At 48.1% G+C, this 16,928-nt stretch overlaps 1 protein-coding gene across 3 annotated transcripts in view; it reads left to right on the top strand.

Moving 5' to 3' along the window:
• LOC124008783 (pyruvate carboxylase, mitochondrial-like) overlaps window positions 1-16,928 on the top strand; it is a 587,218-nt gene that overhangs the window by 99,380 nt on the left and 470,910 nt on the right. The gene's annotated exons all lie outside the window — the stretch shown is intronic.

Raw genomic sequence — 16,928 nt, 5'->3', positions numbered from 1 at the left:
ATACTGGGGAAATCAAGGGTGACTCCACTCAAGCAGATGACAATCCCCAGACTGGAACTTGCTGCAGCAACACTGGCAGTGCGAGTGGACAGGATGTTAGGGTTGGAGCTCCAGATTGAACTTGAGGAGTCAACTTTTTTGGACGGACAGCCAGTCTGTGCTAAAATACATCCGCAATGATACCAAGAGATTCCATACCTTTGTGGCTAATAGGGTTGCTATGATCCGTGACCTATCGAAAGCAAAACAGTGGAGATATTTGAACTCAAAACACAACCCAGCCGATGATGCCTCAAGAGGATTACATGTTGAAATGTTCCTGAACTCAAAGAGATGGCGTAAAGGACCAGAATTCCTGGAGAAAACAGAAACTCAATGGCCGAAAGTCCCCGAGGAGATTGGCTCCATCCCTCCGGATGATCCAGAGGTGAGAAAAGACGTAATCATAAACCATACAAGTGTGGAAGAAAAGAGTCCAACCAGCAAACTGATTGAGTACTATTCAACATGGAACAGCTTGAAGAAAGCAGTTGCCTGGATGCTGAAACTGAAGAAACGTCTCCTACAGTTAAGCCAGAAAAGGAAAATTCTCACTCAAACCGATCCAAGACCAGATCAGAGTCTGACAAACTCACTGAAGGAACAAATTGACAAGTTCAAACTGACGTTTGGAAAAGAAAGCCTGTCTGTGGACGACCTAGATGAAGCAGAAAAAGGTCATCATTCGATTTGAACAACGGCATCACTTTAAACAAGAAATTGCACTAGTTGTGAAAGGAAAACAATGTGCCAAGAGAAGTGGCTCAATCTGTAAGCTTGATCCAATTGTAGACAATGGGATTCTGAGAGTAGGAGGAAGGTTAAGCAAAGCTGCTATGCCTACGGAACTAAAGAATCCTATGATCCTGCCCAAAGACTCTTACATCTCTAGACTGATCTTACTCCACATCCATGAGCAGGTTGGCCACTCTGGGAGACGTCACATGCTTTCTAGACTTCGCCAGCGATATTGGATACCCTGTGCCAACTCTTTAGCAAGGAAGATCCTTAAGAGCTGTGTCTTTTGCAGGCGGATGCAAGCTAGAGCTGGAGAACAGAAGATGGCCGACCTTCCACAAGATCGGGTGTCACCTGATTTTCCGCCTTTCACCCATGTGGGCATAGATTACTTCGGCCCCATAGAGGTGAAGCGAGGCCGCGTTCATGTGAAGCGTTATGGTGTGATCTTTACTTGCCTCGTGAGTCGAGCTGTCCATCTAGAAGTTGCTAGTTATCTGGATACTGATTCCTGCATCAATGCCCTGCGCAGGTTCATCTGTCGAAGGGGCCCAGTAACAAGTATCAGAACAGACAATGGCACCAACTTTGTTGGAACACACAGAGAGCTAGGAGAAGCTATGAAAGAGCTGGATCACAACAAGATTCAAAAAGAATTACTGAAGGAAGGAGTGACATGGTCATTCAACCCTCCTCTGAGCCCACCATGGGGGTATGGGAGAGGTTGATCCGACTGGTGAAAAAGATCCTCTATTCAGTCCTTAAAGAGCAAGTACTGGATGATGAGTCTTTGCAGACAGCCTTGTGTGAAGTTGAGGCGATTAGAACGACAGACCAATCACTACTGTAACAAATGACCCTAATGATCTAGAACCCTGACTCCGAACCATCTGCTTCATCTGAAAGCTAAGCCAGTCCTGCCACCAGGACTATTCCAGAGAAGCGACCTATACTCACGAAGGAGATGGAAGCAAGTACAATATATCACTGAGCTCTTCTGGAAGAGATGGATCAGGAGTATCTTCTACTTATGCAGGAGCGGAACAAGTGGAACAAAACTAAGAGAAACTTCAGTCCTGGTGACCTCGTGGTCATCGTCGATGACACCGCCCCAAGGAACTCTTGGCTAATGGGGCGTGTGGTGGAGGCTTTGCCAGGGGCCAAAGGTCTTGTCCGGAGCGTCATGGTTAAGACTAAGACCAATATCTTACAGAGACCTATCAATAAACTCTGTCTGCTCCTTGAGGCGACGGAGTGACACACACACACACACAGTGCTCCATCTTAGAATCACGTGCACCTCTGATTCGTTGATGTCGTACTCTTACATTCTTTGATGTCATACATTTTTGGATGTCAAACTCTTGACATTTTTCGAAGTTGAACACCTTTACACTTCAACTCAGACTGAGATCTATGGACTATTTTCCTATATGGTACCTTGTATATTTGTATATAGCTATAAACTGTAATAGTGCTCTGGTATAGAATGTTTTGTGTATTGGCTCTATGTTTGAATATTAAGTAATTGTTGTGCATTCAGTGCAGTCAACAATTAGGGGCCGGTATGTTAGAGCCGATTTGGACATATTTGTATAAAAGACCGAACATATGGAGCTCCATGTATATTTGTGTAAATATATTAAATATGAATGTAAATGATGAAATATTAGGTACGTACCTTTATGATTTATATTTACCCGATTGAGATATATTAATTTGTTGTTAGTGTAACTCGGACATTTGGCCCCCCCTCTTGCCTGTTCATTGTATTGTGGTAATTGTGTTAGGATAAAGGCAGGAAGTTGGGCCTTCGGGAGAGGGAGTCCTTGCTAGACGCGGGAGCGGTATAGTTTTTTGACCATACAGACAGACATACAGACATACAGGTCATAATATGTATTTTCCATATCAAGTATTTTGTGCTTAAGTTGATTGAGACTCATTTATTTGTTAGATATAAGAAGAATAAACATTTTTGTTGCACCATATCCCTGGATGTCATGGAATGTTTGGCCGTTTGGAAACCTTGAGTGTGGACTGTATGCGTACCAAACAACCCCGCTTCAGGCTTGGGCAGTGGCTATGGTAAAGACGAAAGGAAGCCACTACACATACTATTTAACTAACTATTTAACAAACTATTTAACAAACTATTTAACAAACTATTTAACAAACTATTTAACAAACTATTTAACAAACTATTTAACAAACTATTTAACAAACTATTTAACAAACTATTTAACAAACTATTTAACAAACTATTGAGCAAACTATTGAGCAAACTATTGAGCAAACTATTGAGCAAACTATTGAGCAAACTATTGAGCAAACTATTGAGCAAACTATTGAGCAAACTATTGAGCAAACTATTGAGCAAACTATTGAGCTAGCTATTGAGCTAGCTATTGAGCTAGCTATTGAGCTAGCTATTGAGCTAGCTATTGAGCTAGCTATTGAGCTAGCTATTGAGCTAACTATTTAGCAGTTTTATGGATTGGGGTTGAAGCTGTTCAGGATCCTGTTGGTTCCAGACTTGAAGTGTCAGTACTGCATGTTGTGCTGTAGCAGAGAGAACAGTCTATGACTTGGTGTGTCGGTACTGCATGTTGTGCTGTAGCAGAGAGAACAGTCTATGACTTTGTGTGTCGGTACTGCATGTTGTGCTGTAGCAGAGAGAACAGTCTATGACTTGGTGTCAGTACTGCATGTTGTGCTGTAGCAGAGAGAACAGTCTATGACTTGATGTGTCAGTACTGCATGTTGTGCTGTAGCAGAGAGGACAGTCTATGACTTGGTGTGTCAGTACTGCATGTTGTGCTGTAGCAGAGAGAACAGTCTATGACTTGGGTGGCTGAAGTATTTGAATACCATGAGGTATTCTAATTCAGGTGAGCACAACCTCGAGACGCCCCTTAATATTAGAGATTACACACCACTTGTTGTTAACGATGCTGCCGTTTTGTTCCGATGTAGAAACACCACCTGTTGTTAACGATGCTGCCGTTTTTGTTCCGATGATGCGTAGGAACACCAGCTGGAATATTATCCATGTCTTTGTTCAGCCAAGTTTCCGAGAAACATTGGACAGTTTCTTCCGGTTCCGTTGAAAGTGGTTGTCTCGAACGTCGCCGTCCATTTTATTCTCCAGTGATTGGCCATTCGCCAACAGAACAGAGGGTTATTATTGACTCACCACTGTAGGTCATCAGGGTGCCCTTATGTCAGCCTCGATATCGCCGTCTCTGGGGATTAGGGCGAGCAGTATGTCCAGAAGCTCTTTTCGTTGGAAACTATTTCTAGAAATCTAAAATTCAGTCCAGCGCCATTCTCACTTTTCTATGTTTGTGCCTGTGTCAGAGGGAGAGGAGGGGGAGAGGGAGAAGGATAGGGAAGGAGAGGGAGAGGAGGGGGGGGAGAGGGAGAAGGATAGGGAAGGAGAGGGAGAGGAGGGGGAGAGGGAGAAGGATAGGGAAGGAGAGGGAGAGGAGGGGGAGAGGGAGAAGGAGAGGGAAGGAGAGGGAGAGGAGATAGGGGGGAGAGGGAGAAGGATAGGGAAGGAGAGGGAGAGGAGGGGGGAGAGGGAGAAGGATAGGGAAGGAGAGGGAGAGGAGGGGGAGAGGGAGAAAGATAGGGAAGGAGAGGGAGAGGAGGGGGAGAGGGAGAAGGATAGGGAAGGAGAGGGAGAGGAGGGGGAGAGGGAGAAGGATAGGGAAGGAGAGGGAGAGGAGGGGGAGAGGGAGAAGGATAGGGAAGGAGAGGGAGAGGAGGGGGAGAGGGAGAAGGAGAGGGAGAGGAGAGGGAGAAGGATAGGGAAGGAGAGGGAGAGGGGGAGAGGGAGAAGGATAGGGAGAGGAGGGGGAGAGGGAGAAGGAGAGGGAGAGAGGAGGGGGAGAGGGAGAAGGGATAGGGAAGGAGAGGGAGAGGAGGGGGGAGAGGAGAAGGATAGGGAAGGAGAGGGAGAGGAGGGGGAGAGGGAGAAAGATAGGGAAGGAGAGGGAGAGGGAGAAGGATAGGGAAGGAGAGGGAGGGAGAGGAGGGGGAGAGGGAGAAGGAGAGGGAAGGAGAGGGAGAGGGAGAAGGATAGGGAAGGAGAGGGAGAGGAGGGGGAGAGGGAGAAGGATGGGGAAGGAGAGGGAGAGGAGGGGGAGAGGGAGAAGGATAGGAAGGAGAGGGAGAGGAGGGAGAGAGGGAGAAGGATAGGAGAGGAGGGGAGAGGGAGAAGGATAGGGAAGGAGAGGGAGAGGAGGGGGGGGGAGAGGGAGAAGGATAGGGAAGGAGAGGGAGAGGAGGGGGATGAGGAGAATGATAGGGAAGGAGAGGGAGAGGAGGGGGAGAGGGAGAAGGATAGGAAGGAGAGGGAGAGGAGGGGGAGAGGGAGAAGGATAGGGAAGGAGAGGGAGAGGGAGAAGGATAGGGAAGGATAGGGAAGGAGAGGGAGAGGAGGGGGAGAGGGAGAAGGATAGGGAAGGAGAGGGAGAGGAGGGGGGAGAGGGAGAAGGATAGGGAAGGAGAGGGAGAGGGAGAAGGATAGGGAAGGAGAGGGAGAGGGAGAAGGATAGGGAAGGAGGGAGAGGGAGAAGGATAGGGAAGGAGAGGGAGAGGGAGAAGGATAGGGAAGGAGAGGGAGAGGGAGAAGGATAGGGAAGGAGAGGGAGAGGGAGAAGGATAGGGAAGGAGAGGGAGAGGGAGAAGGATAGGGAAGGAGAGGGAGAGGGAGAAGGATAGGGAAGGAGAGGGAGAGGAGGAGGGAGAGGGAGAAGGATAGGGAAGGAGAGGGAGAGGAGGAGGGAGAGGGAGAAGGATAGGGAAGGAGAGGGAGAGGGAGAAGGATAGGGAAGGAGAGGGAGAGGGAGAAGGATAGGGAAGGAGAGGGAGAGGGAGAAGGAGAAAAAGAGCGTCAAGAGATGAGAAAGAAAAACATGAACACAAGAAGGAAAACAAAAGTAAGGAATAAAATCCAATGAAACGAATGCCGATGAAGATAACGTATACATTATAGCGTATCACCATGGTAACCATGTTTCATGTTGTTTTATTTGACGGGTTGATAAGGCGGGTTGCTATGGTGACAACAGTTCTGCCCAGTGATTCTCAAACACAGGGGTTGGTTAAGTTAATTTTCTTCCTTACGCTCGTTCTCACTCTTTCTGTCCCTGTTTCTCTCTCTCTCTCTCTCTCTCTCTACCTCTCTACATCTCTACATCTCCACCTCTCCAGCCCTCCATCTCTCTCTATCTCTCCACATCTCCACCTCTCCAGCCCTCCATCTCGCTCTATCGCTCCACATCTCCACCTCTCCATCCCTCCATCTCTCCAGCCCTCCATCTCTCTCTATCTCTCCACATCTCCACCTCTCCAGCCCTCCATCTCGCTCTACCTCTCTACATCTCCACCTCTCCATCTCTCTCTACTTCTCTACATCTCCACCTCCCCAGCCCTCCATCTCTCTCTACCTCTCTACATCTCCACCTCTCCATCCCTCCATCTCTCTCTACCTCTCTACCTCTGTACATCTCCATCTCTCCACCTCTCCATCGCTCCATCCCTCCATCTCTCTCTACATCTCCACCTCTCCAGCCCTCCATCTCTCACTACCTCTCTATCTCTCCACATCTCCACCTCTCCATCAATCCATCTCTCTCTACCTATCTACAGCTTCACCTCTCCATTCATCCATCTCTCTCTACCTCTGTTCATCTCCACCTCTCCATTCCTCCATCTCTCTACCTCTCCACATCTCCACCTCTCCATCACTCCATCTCTCTCTATCTCTCCACATCTCCACCTCTCCATCTCTCTCTACCTCTGTTCATCTCCACCATCCCTCCATCCCTCCATCTCTCCATCTACCTACCTCTCTATATCTCCACCTCTCCATCAATCCATCTCTGTCTACCTATCTACATCTTCACCTCTCCACATCTCCACCTCTCCATCTCTCTCTATCTCTCCACATCTCCACCTCTCCATCCCTCCATCTCTCTCTACCTCTCTATATCTCCACCTCTCCACCTCTCCATCTCTCTCTACCTCTGTTCATCTCCACCTCTCCATCCCTCCATCTCTCCACATCTCCACCTCTCCATCAATCCATCTCTCTCTACCTCTGTTCATCTCCACCTCTCCATTCCTCCATCTCTCTCTACCTCTCCACATCTCCACCTCTCCATCTCTCTCTATCTCTCCACATCTCCACCTCTCCATCCCTCCATCTCTCTCTATCTCTCCACATCTCCACCTCTCCATCCCTCCATCTCCACCTCCCTACCTCTGTCTATATCTCCACCTCTCCACCTCTCCATCTCTCTCTACCTCTGTTCATCTCCACCTCTCCATCCCTCCATCCCTCCATCTCTCCACATCTCCACCTCTCCATCAATCTCCATCTCTCTACCTCTGTCTATCTCCACCTCTCCATTCCTCCATCTCTACCTCTCCACATCTCCACCTCTCCATCTCTCTCTATCTCTCCACATCTCCACCTCTCCATCCCTCCATCTCTCTCTATCTCTCCACATCTCCACCTCTCCAGCCCTCCATCTCTCTCTACCTCTCTATATCTCCACCTCTCCATCAATCCATCTCTGTCTACCTATCTACATCTTCACCTCTCCATTCCTCCATCTCCATCTCTACCTCTGTTCATCTCCACCTCTCCATTCCTCCATCTCTCTCTACCTCTCCACATCTCCACCTCTCCATCTCTCTCTACCTCTCTACATCTCTCCATCTCCATCCCTCTATCTCTCCACCCTCTCTCTCCACCTCTCCATCCCTCCATCTCTCTCTCTCTCTACATCTCCATCCCTCCATCTCTCCAGCCTCTCCATCTCTCCACATCTCCACCTCTCCAGCCCTCCATCTCGCTCTACCTCTGTTCATCTTCACATCTCCACCTCTCCATCTCTACCTCTACATCTCTACATCTCCACCCTCCAGCCCTCCATCTCTCTCTACCTCTCTATATCTCCACCTCTCCATCCCTCCATCTCTCTCTACCTCTCTACCTCTGTACATCTCCATCCCTCTATCTCTCCATCTCTCCACCTCTCCATTGCTCCATCCCTCCATCTCTCTCTACATCTCCACCTCTCCAGCCCTCCATCTCTCTCAACATCTCCACCTCTCCATCCCTCCATCTCCCTCCATCTTCTCTCCATTCTATCCTCTCTACCTCTGTTACATCTCCATCCCTCTATCTCTCCCATCTCTCCACCTCTCCATCCCTCCATTCCTCCATCTCTCTCTACCATCTCCACCTCTCCATTCATCCATCTCTCTCTACCTCTCTATCTCTCCACATCTCCATCCATCTCCATCAATCCATCCAGCCCTCCCATCTCTCTACCTCTGTTCATCTCCACATCTCCACCTCTCCATCTCTCTACCTCTGTTCATCTCTACCTCTCCATCCCTCCATCTCTCTCTACCTCTACCTCTCTACCTCTCTACATCTCCACCTCTCCATCCCTCCATCTCTCTCTACCTCTCTACCTCTGTACATCTCCATCCCTCTATCTCTCCATCTCTCCACCTCTCCATTGCTCCATCCCTCCATCTCTCTCTACATCTCCACCTCTCCAGCCCTCCATCTCTCACTACCTCTCTATCTCTCCACATCTCCACCTCTCCATCAATCCATCTCTCTCTACCTATCTACATCTTCACCTCTCCATTCCTCCATCTCTCACTACTCTCTATATCTCCACCTCTCCATCCCTCCATCTCTCTCTACCTCTCTATCTATCTCCATCCCTCCATCTCTCCATCAATCCATCTCATCAATCCATCTCTGTCTCATCTCTCTTCACCTCTCCATTCCTCCATCTCTACCTCTATCTCTCCACATCTCCACCTCTCCATCTCTCTCCATCTCTCTCCACATCTCCACCTCTCCATCAATCCATCTCTCTACCTATCTACAGCTTCACCTCTCCATTCCATCCACCTCTCTCTCTACATCTACCTCTGTTCATCTCCACCTCTCCATCCCTCCATCTCTCTCTACATCTCCACCTCTCCAGCCCTCCATCTCTCACTACCTCTCTATCTCTCCACATCTCCACCTCTCCATCAATCCATCTCTCTCTACCTCTGTTCATCTCTACTCTCTCCATCCCTCCATCTCTCTCTCTACCTCATCTACCTCTCTCTCTCTATCTCTACATCTCCACCTCTCCATCCTCCATCTCTCTCTACCTCTCTACCTCTGTCTCATCTCCATCCCTCTCCATCTCTCCATCTCTCCACCTCTCCATTGCTCCATCCCTCCATCTCTCTCTACCTCTGTTCATCTCCACCTCTCCAGCCCTCCATCTCTCACTACCTCTCTATCTCCACCTCCACATCTCCACCTCTCCATCAATCCATCTCTCTCCATCTCTCCTACCTCTCCACATCTCCACCTCTCCATCTCTCTCTACCTCTGTACATCTCCACCTCTCCATCCCTCCATCTCTCTCTATCCCTCCATCTCTCTCTATATCTCCACCTCTCCATCCCTCCATCTCTCCAGCCCTCCATCTCTCCACATCTACCTCTCTACATCTCCACCTCTCCATCAATCCATCTCTGTCTATCCTATCTACATCTTCACCTCTCCATCCCTCCATCTCTCTACCTCTGTTCATCTCCACCTCTCCATTCCTCCATTCTCTCTACCTCTCCACATCTCCACCTCTCCATCTCTCTACCTCTCTACATCTCTTCACCTCTCCATCCCTCCATCTCTACCTCTCTACTCTCTCTACCTCTCTACATCTCCACCTCTCCATCCCTCCATCTCTCTCTACCTCTCTACCTCTCTGTACATCTCCATCCCTCTATCTCTCCATCTCTCCACCTCTCCATCGCTCCATCCCTCCATCTCTCTCTACATCTCCACCTCTCCAGCCCTCCATCTCTCACTACCTCTCTATCTCTCCACATCTCCACCTCTCCATCAATCCATCTCTCTACCTATCTACATCTCCATCTCTCTCCATTCATCCATCTCTCTCTACCTCTGTTCATCTCCACCTCTCCATTCCTCCATCTCTCATCTCCACCTCTCCACATCTCCACCTACCTCCATCCATCTCTATCTCTCCACATCTCCACCTCTCCATCTCTCTACCTCTGTTCATCTCCACCTCTCCATCCCTCCATCTCTCTCTACCTCTCTACATCTCCACCTCTCCATCCCTCCATCTCTCTCTACTCTCTCTATATCTCCACCTCTCCACCTCTCCATCTCTCTCTACCTCTCTACATCTCCACCTCTCCATCCCTCCATCTCTCTCTATCTCTCTATATCTCCACCTCTCCACCTCTCCATCTCTCTACTACCATCTATCTCTCCACATCTTCACCTCTCCATCAATCCATCTCTCTCTACCTCTGTTCATCTCCACCTCTCCATTCCTCCATCTCTCAACATCTCCACCTCTCCATCCCTCCATCTCTCTCTACCTCTCTACCTCTGTACATCTCCATCCTCTATCTCTCCATCTCTCCACCTCTCCATCCCTCCATTCCTCCATCTCTCTCTCTTCTCTACATCTCCACCTCTCCAGCCCTCCATCTCTCACTACCTCTATCTCTCCACATCTTCACCTCTCCATCAATCCATCTCTCTATCTCTCCTGTTCATCTCCACCATCTCCATCTCTCTCCTCCATCTCTCAGCCCTCCCTCTCTCACATCTCCACCTCTCCATCTCTCTACTCTCTACCTCTGTACATCTCTATCTCTCCATCCCTCCATCTCCTCTCACCTCTCTACATCTCCACCTCTAGCCCTCCATCTCTCTACATCTCCACCTCTCCATCCCTCCATCTCTACCCTCTCTACCTCTGTACATCTCCATCCCTCTATCTCTCCATCTCTCCACCTCTCCATTGCTCCATCCCTCCATCTCTCTCTACCTCTGTTCATCTCTCACACCTCTCCATCCTCTATCTCTCCACCTCTCCATCTCTCTACTCTCTGTTCATCTCCACCTCTCCATCCCTCCATCTCTCTCTACCTCTCTATATCTCCACCTCTCCACCTCTCCATCTCTCTCTACCTCTGTTCATCTCCACCTCTCCAGCCCTCCATCTCTCTCTACTCTCTATCTCCACATCTCCACCTCTCCATCAATCCATCTCTGTCTACCTATCTACATCTTCACATCTCTCCATTCCTCCATTCCTCCATCTCTCTCTACCTCTCTCCATCTCTCTCTACCTCTGTACATCTCCACCTCTCCATCCCTCTATCTCTCCACTATCTCTCATCTCTCCACCTCTCCATCCCTCCATCTCTCTCTACCTCTCTACATCTCCACATCTCCATCCTCTCCATCTCTCCAGCCCTCCATCTCTCCACATCTCCACCTCTCCAGCCCTCCATCTCGCTCTCTACCTCTCTACATCTCCACCTCTCCATCTCTCTCTACTTACCTCTACATCTCCACCTCTCCAGCCCTCCATCTCCATTCTCTACCTCTCTATCTATCTCCACCCTCCATCCCTCCATCTCTCTCTACCTCTCTACCTCTGTACATCTCCATCCCATTCTATCTCTCCATCTCTCCACCTCTCCATCCCTCCATCTCTCTCTACATCTCCACCTCTCCAGCCCTCCATCTCTCAACATCTCCACCTCTCCATCCATCTCTCTCTACCTCTCTACCTCTGTACATCTCCATCCCTCTATCTCTCCATCTCTCCACCTCTCCATCCCTCCATTCCTCCATCTCTCTACATCTCCACCTCTCCAGCCCTCCATCTCACTACCTCTCTATCTCTCTATCTCTCCATCTCCATCCCTCCATCTCTCTCTACCTATCTACATCTTCACCTCTCCATTCATCCGTCTCTCTCTACCTCTCCACATCTCCACCTCTCCACCTCTCCACATCTCCACCTCTCCACCTCTCCACCTCTCCATCTCTCTCTACTTCTCTACATCTCCACCTCTCCAGCCCTCCATCTCTCCAGTCCTCCATCTCTCTCTATTTCTCCACATCTCCACCTCTCCATCTCTCTCTACTTCTCTACATCTCCACCTCTCCAGCCCTCCATCTCTCTCTACCTCTCTACATCTCCACCTCTCCATCCCTCCATCTCTCTCTACCTCTCTACCTCTGTACATCTCCATCCCTCTATCTCTCCATCTCTCCACCTCTCCATCCCTCCATCCCTCCATCTCTCTCTACATCTCCACCTCTCCATCCCTCCATCTCTCTCAACATCTCCACCTCTCCATCCCTCCATCTCTCTCTACCTCTCCACATCTCCACCTCTCCATCAATCCATCTTTCTCTACCTCTCCACATCTCCACCTCTCCATCAATCCATCTCTCTCTACCTCTGTTCATCTCCACCTCTCCATCAATCCATCTTTCTCTACCTCTCCACATCTCCACCTCTCCATCAATCCATCTCTCTCTACCTATCTACATCTTCACCTCTCCATTCATCCATCTCTCTCTACCTCTGTTCATCTCCACCTCTCCATTCCTCCATCTCTCGCCACATCTCCACCTCTCCATCTCTCTCTACCTCTCTACATCTCCACCTCTCCATCTCTCTCTACCTCTGTTCATCTCCACCTCTCCATCCCTCCATCTCTCTCTACCTCTCTATATCTCCACCTCTCCATCCCTCCATCTCTCTCTACCTCTCTATCTCCACCTCTCCATCAATCCATCTCTCTCTACCTATCTACATCTTCACCTCTCCATTCCTCCATCTCTCTCTACCTCTGTACATCTCCATCCCTCTATCTCTCCACCTCTCTATCTTTCCACCTCTCCATCCCTCCATCTCTCTACCTCTCTACATCTCTCCATCCCTCCATCTCTCTCTACTTCTCCACCTCTCCATCCCTCAATCTCCCCACCTCTCCATCCCTCCATCTCTACCTCTCCATCTCTCTCTATCTCTCTACCTCTCCATCCCTCCATCTCTCTACCTCTCCATCTCTCTCTACCCTACCTCTACCTCTACCTCTACCTCTACCTCTACCTCTACCTCTACCTCTACCTCTACCTCTCCATCCTTCAATCCCTCCATCTCTCTCTACCTACCCTACCTCTCCATCTCTCCATCTCTCCATCCTTCCATCCTAACCACAACCATCTGTCTCTATATCTTCACTCCTCTCATCTCTGTCTCTTCTCCAACCTTCTCACCTCCCTCCCTCCCCAACCCCCTCCCCAACCCCCTCCTTTTCTTTCCTGCTCTCCTCTTATGTTTCAATAGCGACGGAATAGAGGCGATAAAATTGAACAGATTCCTAGAAATTATGTGTCGGCATATTGACATGAGCACACTGTGTGGATTTGTGTTTGTGTGTGCGTGTGTGTGTTTCTGCTCTTGGCAATGCTTGTCATGGATAGGATTATGTAGCATGCAGCGATGAATTGCACAGAGAAATTGGATCAGATTACTTTGACATTTGGCTCAGCTTATACTCAATTCCTGCTGACAGCGGGAGAGGGAGGGAGGATGGTTTGGACAGAGGGACAGAGAGAGAGGGTGGGATGGAGAGAGAGAGGGAAATAGTGGGAGAGGGAGGGAGGATGGTTTGGACAGAGGAACAGAGAGAGAGGGTGGGATGGAGAGAGAGAGGGAAATAGTGGGAGAGGGAGGGAGGATGGTTTGGACAGAGGGACAGAGAGAGAGGGTGGGATGGAGAGAGAGGGAAATAGTGGGAGTGGGAGGCAGGATGGTTTGGACAGAAGGACAGAGAGAGAGGGTGGGATGGAGAGAGAGAGGGAAATAGTGGGAGAGGGAGGGAGGATGGTTTGGACAGAGGGACAGAGAGAGAGGGTGGGATGGAGAGAGAGGGAAATAGTGGGAGAGGGAGGGAGGATGGTTTGGACAGAGGGACAGAGAGAGGGGGTGGGATGGAGAGAGAGAGGGAAATAGTGGGAGAGGGAGGGAGGATGGTTTGGACAGAGGGACAGAGAGAGGGGGTGGGATGGAGAGAGAGAGGGAAACAGCGGGAGAGGGAGGGAGGATGGTTTGGACAGAGGGACAGAGAGAGGGGGTGGGATGGAGAGAGAGAGGGAAATAGTGGGAGAGGGAGGGAGGATGGTTTGGACAGAGGGACAGAGAGAGAGGGTGGGATGGAGAGAGAGGGGGAAATAGTGGGAGTGGGAGGGAGAGATTAATCTGGAACGAAAATTGTTTTTCCAAACCTGTTCTAAACCTGTTCCAAACCTATTCTAAACCTGTTCTAAACCTGTTCTAAACCTGTTCTAAACCTGTTCTAAACCTGTTCTAAACCTGTTATAAACCTGTTATAAACCTGTTATAAACCTGCTCTAAACTTGTTCTAAAGCTGCTCTAAACCTGCTCTAAACCTGTTATAAAACCTGTTCTAAACCTGTTCTAAACCTGTTCTACACCTGTTCTAAACCTGTTCTACACCTGTTCTACACTTGTTCTAAACCTGTTCTAAACCTGTTCTAAACCTGTTCTAAACCTGTTCTACACCTGTTCTAAACCTGCTCTAAACCTGTTATAAACCTGTTCTAAAACTGTTATAAACCTGCTCTAAACCTGTTATAAACCTGTTATAAACCTGTTATAAACCTGTTCTCTAACCTGTTATAAACCTGTTCTAAACCTGTTATAAACCTGTTATAAACCTGTTCTAAAGCTGTTCTAAACCTGCTCTAAACCTGTTATAAAACCTGTTCTAAACCTGTTCTACACCTGTTCTAAACCTGTTCTAAACCTGTTCTAAACCTGTTCTACACCTGTTCTACACCTGTTCTACACCTGTTCTACACCTGTTCTAAACCTGTTCTAAACCTGTTCTAAACCTGTTCTACACCTGTTCTAAACCTGCTAAACTAAACCTGCTCTAAACCTGTTATAAACCTGTTCTAAAACTGTTATAAACCTGCTCTAAGCCTGTTATAAGCCTGTTATAAACCTGTTCTTAACCTGTTATAAACCTGTTATAAACTTGTTCTAAACTTGTTCTAAACTTGTTCTAAAGCTGTTCTAAAACCTGTTCTAAACCTGTTCTAAACCTGTTCTACACCTGTTCTAAACCTGTTCTAAACCTGTTCTAAACCTGTTCTACACCTGTTCTACACCTGTTCTAACCCTGTTCTAAACCTGTTCTAAACCTGTTCTGAACCTGCTCTAAACCTGTTATAAACCTGTTCTAAACCTGTTCTAAACCTGTTCTACACCTGTTCTAAACCTGTTCTAAATTCCCTTCTAGTGATTCTCAACCATTTAACCTGTTCTAAAGATATAGATGGATTGCTAAATACTCTCTGTGTTCTAAACCTGTGATAAACCTGTTCCCTGTTCTAGACCTGTTCTAAACCTGTTCCTCCTCTGTTCTAAACCTTATCTCCTAAACCTCTCTCTGTTGTAAACCTCCTAAACCTGTTATAAACCTGCTCTAAACCTGTTCTAAACCTGTTCTAAACCTGCTCTAAACCTGTTATAAACCTGTTCTAAAACGGTTCTCCCCCTGCTCTAAGCCTGTTATAAACCTGTTCTTCCTCCTAAACCTGTTCTAAACCTCCTCTAAACTTGTTCTCTGTTCTAAACCTGCTCTAAACCTGTTATAAAACCTGTTCTAAACCTGTTCTAAACCTCCTCCTACACCTGTTCTCTCCTGTTCTAAACCTCCTACACTTGTTCTCCTGTTCTTCTCTGTTCTAAACCTGTTCTCTTCTCCCTGTTCTCCCTGTTCTCTCCTAAACCTGTTATAAACCTGTTCTAAAACTGTTATAAACTTGCTCTCCTGTTATCTCCTGTTCTTAACCTGTTATAAACCTGTTATAAACCTGCTCTAAACTTGTTCTAAAGCTGTTCTAAACCTGCTTCTAAACCTCTTATCCTCTCCCCCTTTCTCTCCTCCTCTTTAAACCTGTTCTAAACCTGTTCTCTCCTGTTCTAAACCTCTCCTACTCTTTCCCCCTGTTCTAAACCTGTTCTAAACCTGTTCTACTCCTTCTGTTCTAAACCTGTTCTCTCCTGTTCTAAACCTGTTCTAAACCTGTTCTCCTGTTCTAAACCTGCTCTCTTAAACCTGTTCCCTGTTATAAACCTCTCTAAGCCTAAACTTGTTCTTCCTAAACCTAAACCTTCTAAACTTGTTCTAAAGCTGTTCTAAACCTGTTCTAAACCTGTTCTACACCTGTTCTAAACCTGTTCTAAACCTGTTCTACACCTGTTCTAAACCTGTTCTACACTTGTTCTCCCTGTTCTAAACCTGTTCTAAACCTGTTCTAAACCTGTTATGAACCTGCTCTAAACCTGTTATCTCTAAACCTGCTCTCGTTCTAACCCTAAATTCCCTTAGTGATCTCTCAACCCATTTAACCGTATCAAAGATATCCTGGATTCTCTCAGAAATACCTCTGTGTTGCATCCTCCTGTCCTCTCCTCCTCGCTCTCTCCTCCTCTTTCTCTCCTCCTCTTTCTCTCTCCTCCTCTTTCTCTCCTCCTCTTCTCTCTCCTCCTCTTTCTCTCCTCCTCTTTTCTCCCTATTTCTCTCCTCCTCTTCTCTCCTCCTCTTTCTCTCTCTCCTCTTTCTCTCCTCCTCTTTCTCTCCTCCTCTTTCTCTCCTCCTCTTTCTCCCTCCTCTTTCTCTCTCCCTCTTTCTCTCCTCCTCTTTCTCTCCTTCTCTTTCTCTCTCTCCTCTTTCTCTCCTCCTCTTTCTCTCCTCCTCTTTCTCTCCTCCTCTTTCTCTCCTCCTCTTCTCTCCTCCTCTTTCTCTCTCTCCCTCTTTCTCTCCTCCTCTTTTCTCTCCCCCTCTTCTCCTCCTCTTTCTCTCCTCCTCTTTCTCTCCTCCTCTTTCTCTCCTCCTCTTTCTCTCTCTCCTCCTCTTTCTCTCCTCCTCTTTCTCTCCTCCTCTTTCTCTCCTCCTCTTTCTCTCTCCCTCTTTCTCTCTCCTCCTCTTCTCTCCCTCCTCTTTCTCTCTCTCCTCTTTCTCTCTCCTCCTCTTTTCTCTCCTCCTCTTTCTCTCCTCCTCTTTCTCTCCTCCTCTTTCTCTCTCTCCCTCTTCTCTCCCTCTTTCTCTCCTCCTCTTTCTCCCTCCTCCTCTTCTCTCCCTCCTCTTTCTCTCCTCCTCTTTCTCTCCTCCTCTTTCTCTCCTCCTCTTCTCTCCTTCTCTTTTCTCTCCTCCTCTTTCTCTCCTCCTCT

Source organism: Oncorhynchus gorbuscha, linkage group LG21, assembly GCF_021184085.1.
Source record: "Oncorhynchus gorbuscha isolate QuinsamMale2020 ecotype Even-year linkage group LG21, OgorEven_v1.0, whole genome shotgun sequence".
Taxonomy (NCBI): Eukaryota; Metazoa; Chordata; class Actinopteri; order Salmoniformes; family Salmonidae; genus Oncorhynchus; species Oncorhynchus gorbuscha.
The sequence above is the reverse complement of the archived record's forward strand: the minus strand, read 5'-3'. Positions and strand labels throughout refer to the sequence as shown.